The following is a 15027-nucleotide window of genomic DNA, read 5'->3' on the forward strand; positions in this document are numbered from 1 at the left end:
CCACAGTTCCGCTGACGGTCTCGCACAGGGGCGATCCATGTGGAGGAGATAGCCTTCTTAGTACTGGAAAAGGCTATCCACCCCTGATGTTCGGACTACCCTGGCTTCGACGACACTCGCCTACCATCCAGTGGTCTACTATGCAGATCACCGACTGGAGTCCCTTCTGTATTAAACACTGCATGAAGCTTCCTAGGCCACCTGTTCGTCAGCCTTCGCATGCTGCTGCAGCTATGCCCGCCATTTGTGAGGAAGTCATGGAAGCCTCCTTCAAGACCAAAGCAGACAGGTCAGCGCACCACCGCCCCAGGGACCCTCGACCAGGCACTACCCCCAGCCGGAGACTTGCGTGCCCCCTGTCTTTGCCTGGAAACTGCACTATGTCGGAGTGCATAGTCGACAGCCCAGCCCAGAACGCTCGAGTTGAGGTCCTGTCTCAGCCTTCAGAACCTGAAGAATCCTTGGGAGCTTTCCGATGGATCCTGGATCCCCGGAAGGGCAGCTTAGCTTCCACGACGCCGCCATCCCGAACCCAAGACTGTGGTCCCTCGGAGGTCCCGTCGGGCAATCTTGTCTTGGGCCCATGAGTCCCTCACCGGAGGTCATGCTGGCCGAGCTGCCACCCTAGACCTTGTCACCGATTCTACTGGTGGCCGACGGCCAGAAGGGATGTGTGCCTTTTTTTGACTCCTGTCCTGTTTGCGCACTGCAGAAGCCACTGGGGGGTAAACCCCGAGGGCTCCTCCAGCCATTGCCCATCCCGGTGGAGCCGTGGACGCACATCTCCACCGATTTCATCACAGATCTTCCTACGTCTAAGGGAAACTCGGTCATATGGGTCACCGTCGACCGTTTTTCTAAAATGGCTCATTTTATTCCCCTGCCAGCCCTGCCATCTGCCCCGGAACTTGCCAAGCTTTTCACCCAACACATATTTAGGCTCCATGGCCTCCCTCAAGATATCGTATCGGATCGAGGCCCGCAATTTACCGCCCGCTACTGGAGAGCCTTATGTAAACACTTCCGCGTTCAGCTTAGCCAGTCCACCGCATTTCACCCTCAAAGCAACGGGCAGACGGAACACACGAATCGCACGCTCAAGACTTTCTTACGTTCTTTCGTGAATGAGAAACAGGATAACTGGGCCGAGCTGCTCCCGTGGGCAGAATTCTCCTATAACAACCACGTCCACTCTGCCACGGGAAGCTCCCCTTTCCTGCTAGTTTATGGGAGGCAACTCCGGCCTCCTCTGCCCTCTCCGGATCCTAGCTCTGTGCCCGCCGTACAACTCTCTGCCCGCCAGCTGCACTCCTTATGGACCTCAACCCAGAAGAATTTGAAGAAAGTCGCCCTTGCTACTCGACGGTGGGCTAATAAACATCGCCAGCCAGCTCCTGTCTTCTTGCCTGGGGATCGGGTATGGTTGAGTACCAAGAACCTGCAGTTCTGGGCCCCGTCTCGCAGACTTGCCTCGCGGTTCTGTGGACCCTTCCAAGTGGCCGAGCGCATCGGAGCCGTCTCCTACCGGCTATGCCTGCCCCCCTCCATGCGTATTCATAACGTTTTTCATGTTTCCCTCTTGAAGCCTCTTGTCCTCTCCAGGTACCACTCAAAGGCGCCCGACCCATCAGATCCCTCGGTGCAAGGAGAAATAACTTACCAAGTCTGAGAGATCCTAGATGTCCGGTTTAATCAGCGTCGATGGGAGTATCTGATCTCCTGGGAGAACTGCGGCCCCGAAGAAATACCTGGGAGCCAGCCCGCAACATCCTGGATAAGGATCTGCTCAAAATGTTTCATCAGGAACATCCAGGTAAACCCGGGCCTGCTAAGAGGGGGTGTAGAGGAGGGGGTACTGTTGCGGTCCGGTCCGTGAAGCTCACGTCCCGGTCCTTACCTCGAGGTTTCCCGCCGTCTGGGAACGAAGCAGAGTCGGGGTCTGGGCTTCCCCGCAGGGGAGACGCCATTGCTGGCCTACCTCTAGGCGCGCGCGCGCTTTTCTAAACAGTTTCCCGCCGGAGGGTGGCTCCACCACGAGTCAGACGTCAGACGCCGCGGCCTACTTAGAAGGGATGTGAATCGTTTTTTGACGATTTAAAATATCGTCCGATATATTTTAAATCATCAAAAATCGTTAGAGGCGATATTTAATAGGAATTCCCCCGATTTATCGTCAAAAATCGTAAATCGGGGGAAGGGGGAGGGGAAGGGGGAGCGCGGGAAAACCGGCACACTAAAACATCCCTAAAACCCACCCCGACCCTTTAAAATAAATCCCCCCCCTCCCGAACCCCCCCAAAATGTCTTAAATTACCTGGGGTCCAGTGGGGGGGTTCCGTTGTGATCTTCCACTCTCGGGCCACGGGTGCGTTGATGGAAATTGCGCCGGCGCTACCTTTGCCCTGTCATATGACAGGGCAAAGGTAGCGCCGGCGCCATTTTGGTTCCTGTCCCCCGACGTCACGAGCGTAGGAGATCGCTCCCGGACCCCCGCTGGACCCCCAGGGACTTTTGGCCAGCTTGGGGGGGCCTCCTGACCCCCACAAGACTTGCCAAAAGTCCAGCGGAGTTCCGGGAACGACCTCCTGCATTCGAATCGTGTTGCCGTAATGAAAATGGCGCCGGCCGTATGGTGCCATAAATGGCGCCGCCCATATGGCCATATTGCCGTACTGCAAAATGGCGCCGGCCATATGGCCGGCGCCATTTTGCAGTACGGCAACACGATTCGAGTGCAGGAGGTCGTTCCCAGACCCCCGCTGGACTTTTGGCAAGTCTTGTGGGGGTCAGGAGGCCCCCCCAAGCTGGCCAAAAGTCCCTGGGGGTCCAGCAGGGGTCCGGGAGCGATCTCCTACGCTCGTGACGTCGGGGGACAGGAACCAAAATGGCGCCGGCGCTACCTTTGCCCTGTCATATGACAGGGCAAAGGTAGCGCCGGCGCCATTTCCATCAACGCACCCGTGGCCCGAGAGTGGAGGATCACAACGGGACCCCCCCACTGGACCCCAGGTAATTTAAGACATTTTGGGGGGGTTCGGGAGGGTGGGGATTTATTTTAAAGGGTCGGGGTGGGTTTTAGGGATGTTTTAGTGTGCAGGTTTTCCCGCCCTCCCCCGATTTACGATTTACACGATATTTAAAAAAACAAAACCGCGACGATCCGATTCCCTCCCCCCCCCCAGCCGAAATCGATCGTTAAGACGATCGATCACACGATTCACATCTCTACTACTTAGGGCCACCACAGACACCCGATCAGGGCCTTGCAACAGGGTTCCTTTGATCCCCCGTTGCCTCGAGCTCCGGAGTCTGCCAGCATCTTAGCTACTCCTGCCTGCCTGCCTGCCGGTTCCTGCCTGCTTGCCAGCTCCAGCCGGGTTCCAGCCAGCCAGCTCCAGCCAGGTTCCAGCCAGCCAGCTCAAGCCGGTTTCCAGCCAGCCAGCCCAAGCCGGGTTCCAGCCAGCCAGCCCAAGCCGGGTTCCTGCCCGCTAGCCCAAGCCGGGTTCCTGCCAGCCAGCCCAAGCCGGGCCCCTGCCTGCCTACAGCCCAAGCCGGGCCCCTGCCTGCCTACAGCCCAAGCTGGGCCCCTGCCTGCCTACAGCCCAAGCTGGGCTCCTGCCTGCCTACAACCTGAACCGGGCTCCTGCCTGCCTACAGCCCGAACTGGGCTCCTGCCTGCCTACAGCCCAAACCGGGTTCCTGCCTGCCTACAGCCCAAACCGGGTTCCAACCTGTCTACAGCCCTAGCCGGTCCCCTGCCTGCCTCAGCCAAGCCTGATACTCGCCTGCTTCCTCTCCATCGACCGCCTCGCCTAAGTCCCAGCGGTCGGGCCCCTACGGGCTCCTCCCGGGGGGGCTCTGACTTCCAGGGTGAAACTCCTAAGTCCCAGCGGCTGGACTCCCAAGGGCTTCTCCCGGGGGAGTACCAGCTTCCAGGGTGAAACCGCTTCTACCTGCCCGCCAGACGTCTGCCTCCCGGCCTGTTCAGTCAAGACCAGTGAAGTCCTTCCCAAGTCTCCTGCAGGCCGGCCCAAGGGTCCACTACCCCGAGTCCACAACAATTCGAGCCTTTGCCACCTCAATGAGCTAGCAATCTTAAGAAGCAGATATACCCAGATGGGCGTGATGTCAGCTGAGGGAACGCCCTTGAGGTTCGCGCCACTGAGCGTACTTAGACGTGGGTTGCACAAGCGCTCACCCCCTAGCAGGTACCTGGAAGGAGAAATGGCTTACGGCTGCACTATAGCCGTTCTGGGATCATCAGAGAGGTCAGCTTGACGACGCTGTGGTAGCCATCTTGCCCAGGTAAGCGGGAGGAGCCGAGATAGGGGTGCAACAAGCGGGGCGAAGCCGTCGAAGACCCCCTTCAAAGGGCGTCCACGCAATGACCTACCAGGTCTAGGTTTTTGCGGATGTAAATGATGGAAATCCTGTAGCATCTTCTTATCCAAGATATTGGACATTGGAATCCAAGATTTGTCTTCTGGCCATAACCATCCCATGACAGGAGGTATTCCCATACGCTGCCTCATCTTCTTACATTGAGAACTGCATCAACTTTGTATTCGATGTCTTCTTCTGCATCTACTGGAGTAGAGTCTGGTATCTTGTTGGAAAATTCACTGAGTATCACTGGTTTCAATAGTGAGACGTGGAATGCATTGTGGATCTTTAGAGTAGCTGGTAGCTTCAAACTGTAGGTGAGGTTGCCCAGTCGTCGGAGAATGGGAAATGGTCCAACGTAGCGAGGAGTGAATCGAGCTGAAGGAAGTTTGAGTCTTAAATGTTTTGTTGAAAGCCAGACCTTGTCACCAGGTTTGAAGTCTGGAGCCTTGTGATGATGAGCATCGTAACCTTTCTTGGCTTGTATTCCTGCTTTCTTAAGCATCTCTTTAGTCTGAGTCCAGAGTTGATGGATATCAGAAGCAGTTGTTTGTGCTGCTTGGGCGACACTGATAACGGAAGTGGCAGTGGTGGTAGTGATAGTAGTCTGTAGACCACTTCGAATGGTGTTGATCCAGTGGAAGTTGTTGGATGAGAGTTTATGACAAATTCTGCCCAAGGCAACAGTTCGCTTCAATCATTCTGTCGGGTGTTCACGTCGACACGAATGAACTGTTTGAGTGTCCTGTTCATCCTTTCTGTTTGGCCGTTGGACTGAGGGTGATATGCCGATGTAAAGTCGAGAGCTATATCAAACTTTTTGCATAATGCCTTCCAGAAGTTAGCTGTGAACTGTACTCCGTGATCGGAGACTATGTGCTTAGGCAAGCCATGCAGACGGAAGATGTGCGTGATGAATAATTGGGCGAGCTCCATGGCGGTGGGTAAGCCTGGGAGAGCCACAAAATGTGCCATCTTCAAGAACCTGTCAACGGTTACCCAAATGGTGTTGTTCCTTCCTGATGATGGTAAATCTACCACAAAGTCAGTGGCAATATGTGTCCATGGTTCTTCAGGGACTGGCAAGGGTTGGAGGAGACCCCATGGATGTCCCAATGGCATCTTCTGTTTAGCGCAGTTTGCGCAGGAAGTGACGTAAGTGAACATGTCCTCTTTCATGGTGGGACACCAATAAAAGGTTTGCAGTTTAGACAACGTCCTTCGTTGCCCAGGGTGTCCTGAGAGTTTGGAGTCGTGGGCCCAAGCCAATAGCTTTTTCCTGGGTATGATTGTCTTTCCTGCAGGCACCAAATGGGTAACTGCCAATATGACCTTCTCGGGGTCAGTGATGTGTTGCGGCTCTTCGGGTACATCCTCGGAGAGGAAGGAGCGTGAAAGAGCATCAGCTCTGATATTCTTGTCTGCTGGACAATACTTGAGCACGAAGTTGAATATGTTGAAAAACAGCAACCATCTTGCTAGTCTATGGTTCAGGCATTGTGCGTGGCAGAGATACTCCAAGTTCTTATGGTCTGTGAAGACCATTACTTCATGTTGCGCTCCCTCAAGCCAAGGGTACCATTCTTCGAATGCCAGCTTTATAGCCAGAAGTTCCTTGTCTCCAACTCCGTAATTTCTCTCGGCAAGAGAAAAGCGATGGGAGAAAAACGAGTAAGGATGTGGGACCTTAGAATCACCAGCCTGGCTTAGTACTGCCCCTACGCCAAGGTCTGAGGCATCAACCTCCACGATGAAAGGTTTTGAGGGGTCTGGATGTCGAAGGCATGGCTTGGTGGAAAAGGCATCCTTCAGCTTTTGGAATGCAGCAATCGCTTCAGGAGACCAATTAGCCACCTTGGCACAATTTTCTTGTCATGGCAGTCAGTGGTACTGTGAGAGAGGAGGTTCTGTAATAGTTGGTGAAACCTAAGAAGCACCTGAGAGCCATTAACTCAGTGGGTTGTGCCCATTTCTTAATACTCTCTGTGGGTCCATTTGGAAACCTTCTTTAGAGACAATGTAACCTAGGAACGGTACTGATTCCTTATGAAATTCACATTTAGATAGCTTGGCATAGAGATGGTTCTCACGAAGCCTCTGTAATACCTTCTTGACATCTTCTTGGTGAGTGGTGATGTCCTGTAAGAAGATTAAGATGTCATCTAAGTAGATCCCAACACACTTATAGAGAAGGTCTCAGAAGATGTCATTCATTAAGTTTTGAAAGACGACTGGAGCATTACACAGGCCGAACGGCATCACTAACTACTCGCAGTGGCCGTCTCGAGTGTTGAAGGCCGTCTTCCATTCATCGCCAGCTTTAATGAGAAGTAGGTTATATAAGATAGGGGGGCAACAAGCGGGGCAAAGCAGTCGAAGATCGACGGACGCAACAATTTGTGAATGCAAATCCTTTTTTCCTTATTTCCTCTTGCAGTTGAAGCATAGAGCAATGTTGGAGTTGCATTAACTGTGAGTATGTTTATTGAATAAGGGTATTAATCTCCAGGTAGTAGCTGTCATTCCCGCAAGCCAATCCCATGCCTCTTCTCTTCATTCACATGCTCTAGACTTTATGGATCTACAGTGTTTATCCCATGCCCCTTTGAAATCCTTCAAAGTTTTGGTCTTCACCACTTCCTCCAGAAGGGCATTCCAGGCATCCACCATCCTCTCCGGGAAGAAATACTTCCTGACATTGGTTCTGAGTCTTCCTCCCTGGAGCTTCAAATCGTGACCCCTGGTTCTACTGATTTTTTTGCAACGGAAAAGGTTTGTCGTTGTCTTTGGATCATTAAAACCTTTCAAGTATCTAAAAGTCTGTATCATATCACCTCTGCTCCTCCTTTCCTCCAGGGTGTACATATTTAGATTTTTCAATCTCTCTTCATAAGTCATTTGATGAAGACCATCCACCTTTTTGGTCGCCCTTCTCTGGACCGCTTCCATCCTGTCTCTGTCCCTTCGGAGATATGGTCTCCAGAACTGAGCACAGTACTCCAGGTGAGGCCTCACCAAGGCCCTGTAAAAGGGGATAATCATTTCCCTTTTCTTACTCAATATTCCTCTCTCTATGCAGCCCAGCATTCTTCTGGCTTTAGCTATCGCCTTGTCACATTGTTTCGCCGACTTCAGATCATTAGACATTATCACCGCAAAGTCTCTCTCCTGCTCCGTGCAAATCAGCCCTTCACCCCCCATCGAAAACAGTTCTTTCGGATTTCCACACCCCATATGCATGACCCTGAACTTCTTGGCATTGAATCTCAGCTGCCATAACTTTGACCACTCTTCCAGCTTCCTTAAATCCCGTCTCATTCTCTCCACTCCTTCCGGCGTGTCCACTCTGTTGCAGATCTTAATGTCATCCGCAAAAAGACAACCTTACCTTCTATCCCATCCACAATGTCGCTCACAAAGATATTGAACAGCACTGGTCCCAACACCAATCCTTGCGGTACTCCGCTTAACACCGCTCTCTCTAGAGTAAGTTCCATTTATCATCACACATTGTCTTCTGTCCGTCAACCAGTTTGCAATCCAGGCCACCACCTAGGCACTCACTCCTAAGCTTCTCATTTTATTCACCAGCCTCCTGTGCGGGACTGTATCAAAAGCATTGCTGAAATCCAAGTAGATGTCATCGAGCACTCTTGCTCGATCCAATTCCCTTGACACCCAGTCAAAAATGTCAATCAGATTTGTCTGACAGGATCTTCCCCTGGTGAATCCATGCTGCCTCTGTCCAGCAATTCTCCCGACTGTAGATAGTTCACTATTCTTTCTTTCAGCAGTGACTCCATTACTTTTCCCTACACTGAGGTGAGGCTAACCAGTCTGTAGTTACCTGCCTCCTCTCTGCTCCCATTTTTGTGAAGCGAGACCACCACCGTTCTTCTCCAATCACTCGGCACCACTCCCATTTCTAGGGATCTATTGAACAGGTCACACAGCGGACCCGCCAGCACATCTCTGAGCTCCCTTAGTATCCTGGGATGAACCTCATCAGGCCCCATGGCTTTGTCCACTTTCAGTTTACCCAGCTCTTCCCATACATTCTCTTCTGTAAATGGAGTTACATCTACTCCACTCCTCTCCAGTTTCTTGTTAACTAGCGACGGTCCTTCTCCAGGGTCTTCTTTAGTGAACACCAAACTGAAGTATTCGTTTAATATTTCTTCCATTTCTTCATCTCTCTCCACACATTGATCCTTTTCACCTTTCAATTTCACTATACCACTTTGAACTTTTCTCCTTTTTCTGATGTATCTGAAAAATGTTTTGTCACCTCTCTTTACCTCTTTGGCAATCCTTTCTTCCGCTTGACATTTTGCTGCCTTGATTACTTTCTTTGCCGCCTTGATTACTTTAATGATCCAAAGTCATCGACAAACCTTTTCCATCAGAAAAAAATCAGCAGAACCAGAGGTCACGAGCTGAGGCTCCAGGGAGGAAGACTAAGAACCAATGTCAGGAAGTATTTCTTCACGGAAAGGGTGGTGGATGCCTGGAATGCCCTTCCGGAGGAAGTGGTGAAGTCTAAAACTGTGAACGACTTCAAAGGGGCATGGGATAAACACTGTGGATCCATCAAGTCTAGAGGGCGTGAATAAAGTGGAGACATTCAAACACTGCACGGAGCGGCAGTAGCCACAGCGGCATTCAAACACTGCACGGAGCGGCAGTAGCCACAGAGGCGTTCACGGAGCGGGATGCCAGTGGCCAGTAGTTGGTGTTCCACCTTCACGGAGCGGAAGGATGGAGGGCTGCTATTTCCAAAAAAAAAAAACAAAACAAAAAATAAAAACAGGGGTGGGTAAGAGTATGGGGCAAGGGGGTGGCCTGCTTGTTGCAGCGGTTGCTACCCCCAATTGAGCTGGATGTCACTTGGATGCAGATTCAAAGCTGCTCTCTAAATTGGGTGGAGGGGAATTAGGGCTGGAGGGTACTGGAAGCCAATAGTAACAGGTCGGGAGAGAGAAAAAGGGAAAAAAAATGGATAAAGTGCATAGCTTGCTGGGCAGACTTGATGGGCCATTTGGTCTTCTTCTATCGTCATTTCTATGTTTCTATGTTGTCTTTCTCAGTTCTACCAGATATTCTTCTTTGTGCTCCTCCCTTTGGGATCCTTTATATTTCTTGACCGCTGTTCTTTTAGCCTTTATTTTGTCAGCCACCTCCTTTTAGAACCAGATAGGTTTCATTTTTCTTTTTCTTTTCTTTACTTTTCTAACATAAAGATTAGTTGCCTTGGTAATTGCTCCTTTTAGTTTGGTCCACTGTTGTTCCACATCTCTCTTGTTCTCCCAGCCTTCTAGTTCTTCCTCCAGGTACTTTCCCATTTCATCAAAGTCTGTGTTTTGAAGACAAGCTTTGTGCCACGAAGCACCCTATACAGCCCCCCATGAGCTGGTCATGGACCACGATGGTGGCACGCCAGGAAAGGTGGACAAGTAGGAAACTTGGAAGCAGTACGAAGAGCCGGAGATGAGGACATCAGGACCAGGACTGGAACATCAGGCACATGGAACACCAGAACATGGAACATCAGGAATATCAGGAACACAGAGTACCTGGACACGGAACAGGCGACGAAGGAGCTCTGATGAGGAACAAGACCAGGAACATCAGACGAAGGAGACCAGGTACATCAGGAACATCTAACAACAAACGAAGAGACATCAAGACAAGCGAAGACCACGGAGAACCTTGCATGGTGAAGGAAGCACAGACCACCGTTAGGATTCATGCGAAGGCCCCAAGGAGAACAAGCTGAGCCCTTTTATAAGGCTGGATGAGGCACGGAGTGATGAGCTCATCCGTGGGGCCGGGGGGCTTTTCCCGCCGCTGGCCCTTTAAATGCAGAGAAGAGGCACCCATGCCTATGCAGGGCCCAAGGAGTGAAGGAAGTCAGCGTCCTTGCTGCATAGATGGAGGCAACGGTGGCGGCACTCCTGCCGCGAGATGATACAGTTAGCAGTGGCTTCCCCTGCTGTGTGGAGGCAGAAACAGCGGCAACAAAGGGGCCACGAAGATGGACAGCGGCATCGGGGAATCCAGGCCGCATGGAAGTGGCCAACAGCAGCAACTCACAGCCGTGAAGGTCAGCAGAACCGGAGTCGGGCCCAGAGAATGACGGGAAAGCGGTTGGGTGCCGGTCCAATCGGCATGGCACAGGCAGCGAGGTGAGAGGCTGCTCGCGAGCCCAACCACGAGCAGCAACATTACACCTGTTTGGTAGGGGTGTGCATTCGTTTGCAACGTATTGGCAATCCACAACGTATATGTCCATATTCGTAGTATTCGTGGGGTCACGAAACGTTTTGCGATTCCCCACGAATATAACATATCATCTGTTCCATACGTTTGGAGGCACGCGCTTTTCTTAGCCGCCATTTGAAATCGGAGCGCCCTTTGGGTGTATCCATAGCCAAAAACCAGCCCTTTCCTGTGAGTCATCAGTGACCTCACAGCCCGGTCAGAGTGGGTCGGACAGGTTGACAAGGAGACCAGAATGCAAAGTATCAGCGATAAGAAGTTTTGCAATGCAGCCAATCGCACTCTCACTCAGTGGTCGGTGACGCTGGGGAGGCCGGGAGGTGGTCTGTGGCAGAAGCGACAACCCACCATAGAGGAAATGGGATGGAGTGTGGTAACGCTATCCCGGGTTAGGAGGCAGGCAGCCTCAAAAGTTGTAACCAGGAGCATTGGTGAAATGATTGCCCTTGATGACCAGCCCTTGCAGATAGTGGAGAATGTGGGTTTCAAGCATTTTCTGAAGGTCGTAGTTCCAAATTACAAAGTCCCCTCCAGAACCATATTTAGCAGAAAGGTCATCCCCAGCCTGTACAAGCAGTTCGCAGTCACATCCAAGCGCTGCTAGCTAAGGCAGAGGGGAGTGTGCATTTCACCTGCGATATCTGGACCTCCATGAATGCTGCATACTCTTACCTCTCCCTGACAGCACACTGTGGGACCTGGCTGAGGCAGGGGCAGGCAATAGCTCTATTACTGAACAAGTATCAGGGTGGAGGTGGGCTTTACTGCACACCCACCTGACGGACCAGGCACATACCACAGCCAATATTCTAGCATGCATCAGACAGATGCTGGAGGGCTGACAACTACACCAGCGAGACAGGAATACACAGGCAGGGTTCTTTGTCACAGACAATGGTGCAAACATGGTTAAGGCAATAACCGAAGGGCACTTTAAGAACATCCGATGTTTTGCACACACTCTGCACCTGGTAGTGAAGTCAGCTCTGGGGTTGGAGTCCAAGCACTAAGAGAATGGATACCTGCAGGACTTAATACACAAGTGCAGGAACATAGCAGCGCATTTCCACAGAAGTGTCAAGGCGGGGCAGGTTCTCCGACAAAAGCAGACTGATTTGGAGATGCCTCACAAGCGTCTCATTCAAGACATTGCCACCCGTGTAATTCCACTTTAGGATGCTGCAGAGGTTAGTTGAGCTGCAGACTCCCCTTCATGAACTTTCTGGTTCAATGGACATAGGTATGCAGAATCCCCTAGGGCATCATGATTGGTTAGTCATGAGTCAGCTGGTAAAAATCCTGCAGCCCTTCAAGGATGTCACGAAGGAGCTGAGTTCCAGAAGTGCCACCTTGGCTGACATCATCCGTATAGTTAATTTCCTGGATGAAAATTTGGAGGCCTTTAAGCAGGAAGTGTGGGAATTATGAGCTTGCCAGCAGGCCATGTCAAGGTTTAACACTAACTTCCCTTCTCCCTGACCTTTGCATTAAATGAAGCAACACTTGTGCTTAAGCCTCTCTGCCTAGGAGAGGATACCTGATAATTAACCCTGATTGCCTGAAAGAAGGGCTAGTTGCCCCTAGTCAGAGGCAGGACAAAGACAGGAGGTATAGGATTCAGCAGCCAATGAAATGATCCGTACACACCCCCTGAGCCAAGCCAATAGTGTAGTGACACGTCTGTATGATATGGGGAGAGGAGCCAATGATGTGATGACACATCGTCTGCTTTTGAATGTATGTACAATAAATAGGGGACCCACGGGTGTGGTCCTTCCCTTTTCCTGCCTGCCATGAATCCTGCCTGATATGTCTTCATTGCCTCGATATCAAGAGGGAATGACAATTGAGGTGCTGCATTGTCTGGATGTTTTGCAGCAGCAGGTGGAAGAGAGATTAAGGCCTTTAACAGGAGAGAACACATACATTCTCGCCACAGTCTGTGATCCCCGTGTGAAAGGGAAACTCGCCCTACAGTACGATTGTCTCCTATTGGTGAAGGACCTGCTGTTAGCAAAAGGAGCACCATAGGCAGAGACAGATTAGGCGTGAAGCATAGGAGGAAACAGCGGGCACTTCAGAGAGTTGTGCTAGCCCAAGTAGGAGCAGCACTCTGTCAGCGACAGCTAGTACCTCCTCCTCCTCCTCCTTCAGAACGCCAAAGGCATGTTGCCCATAAACATTCATCTTTTGTGCTACGGGCTAGAGAGAAAGCAGCTGGCATGAGTGTCTCTCAGCCTACCCAAGCAAAGGCGACACCAGCACAGCTGTCAGTGACACGGTATCTCTCAGAGTCCACAGAGAACATGCAGACAGATCCGCTGGCATATTGGGCACACAAGTCCACTGTCTGGCAACAACTAGCCAAAGTGGCTCAGCGATATCTGTCATATCCACCAACCAGTGTGCCCAGTGAACTTGTCTTTTCAATGACAGGGGATATCATGAGCCCTCACTGCTCAACGCTTGCACCAGACTTGATGGAAATGCTAGTGTTTTTGAAAGTAAGCTTGCCTTTGCTTGGGTTTCCAAATTTTCCCTGTGAATGGTAAGATGAATAAAAGCAATTGAAAGCCTTGCAGCAGCTCCAACTGCCTCCTATGCTCCAGATAATATAAGCACTGCAGCACATGTACCTGACCTCTAACGCTGTGCCTGTCCGTCCACTGTGCAGGCCGTACATCCCTACAAAGGCCTGACCTGAAATGCTGTGCCTGTCCGTCCACTGTCCAGGCCGTACGTCCCTACAAGGGCCTGACCTGAAACGCTGTGCCTGTCCATCCACTGTCCAGGCCATACATCCCAACAAGGGCCTGACCTGAAACGCTGTGCCTGTCCGTCCACTGTCCAGGCCGTACGTCCCTACAAGGGCCTGACCTCTAACGCTGTGCCTGTCCGTCCACATTTGGAATGTGTCCAACCTTTCTCATTAGCCGCCTTTCAACCGCCTAATTAATTATACTGCTGATAGCATCCTTGACTGATAAGATTTTATAGACATATATAGTGATATATAAGATGTATATAGTTCCCTTTGTATACAGTTCCTTGTACGCAGTTCCTATTGTACTGTTTTTTATTGCTTTCAATCTCCTTCCTTTATTCTTCACCTTTTCTTCCCCTTTCCCATCCCTCCTCCCTTTTCTTGCCTGCCCCATCTCCCCCTCCCCTTGTTTTATTGTAACTTTCCTCCTTTTCAGTTCATTGTAAACCGGCATGATGTGTTTTGTGAATGTCAGTAAAGAAAAGCTCACAAATAAATAAATAAATAAATATATGTAAAAATATAAAAAGCTGATTTAACATGTTTGGAGCTTGCATATTTCATATGTTCAATATTTTTCATGACCTTGCCAACAGTAATGTTTCTAGTACTATCGAAAACTGATGGTAGTTGCACTCTAGTTCATCCTCTGTGTTCCCATTGTTTAGAGGCACTGTGTAAACCACAAAGTCAACATAGGTTGATATTGTAGATTTGGACTTGAGTAGCAGTTTTCTTATTTCTGAGAGTTCTTCATGTTCCTTTGTCATCAGCTGAAGTGCATAAGTACAGTTAATAGCTTCTGGGTATTTAAAAATAATCTCCAGCTCAGTTCTTCTTTACAAATGGCATTGCTCTAAAAGCATCCTCTGTTGAATTATCTTTCAGAAATGAAAAGATGCCATTTTCTTCTGGCAGTGAACCAGTACAGGAAGAAGTGACAGGTCAAACCACAACATACCTGCACAAAGGAAATCCTCTAATGCTGTGCCTGTCCATCCAGGCCTTATGTCCCTATGTGGGCTTGACCTCTATCCTCGATTGCTGTGCCTGTCCGTCCAGGCATTATGTCCCTATAAGGGTTTGACCTCTGTCCTCGATTGCTGTGCCTGTCCGTCTAGGCCTTATGTCTCTACAAGGGTTTGAACTCTGTCCTCGATTGCTGTGCCTGTCCGTCCAGGCCTTATGTCCCTACATGGGCTTGAACTCTGTCCTCAATTGCTGTGTCTGTACGTCCAGGCCTTATATCCCTACAAGGGTTTGACCTCTGTCCTCGATTGTTGTACCTGTCCGTCCAGGCCTTATGTCCCTACAAGGGTTTGAACTCTGTCCTCGAATGCTGTGCCTGTCCATCCAGGCCTTATGTCCCTACATGGGTTGACCTCTGTCCTCGATTGCTGTGCCTGTACGTCCAGGCCTTATATCCCTACAAGGGTTTGACCTCTGTCCTCAATTGCTGTGCCTGTCCGTCCAGGCCTTATGTTCCTACAAGAATTTGACCTCTGTCCTCGAATACTGTGCCTGTTCATCCAGGCCTTATGTCCAGTCCTAATGGCTGAACCCTTGTTGCAAAGGGAAACCTCAGTCTTTGGCAATTCAAA

At 50.7% G+C, this 15027-nt stretch overlaps 1 pseudogene; it reads left to right on the forward strand.

Annotated features, from left to right (window-relative positions):
• Positions 1-1701: 1701 nt before the first annotated feature.
• LOC115080273 overlaps positions 1702-15027 on the forward strand; it is a 110539-nt pseudogene continuing 97213 nt past the window's right edge.

The sequence above is a fragment of the Rhinatrema bivittatum genome, chromosome 19 (genome assembly GCF_901001135.1).
Source record: "Rhinatrema bivittatum chromosome 19, aRhiBiv1.1, whole genome shotgun sequence".
Classification (NCBI taxonomy): domain Eukaryota; kingdom Metazoa; phylum Chordata; class Amphibia; order Gymnophiona; family Rhinatrematidae; genus Rhinatrema; species Rhinatrema bivittatum.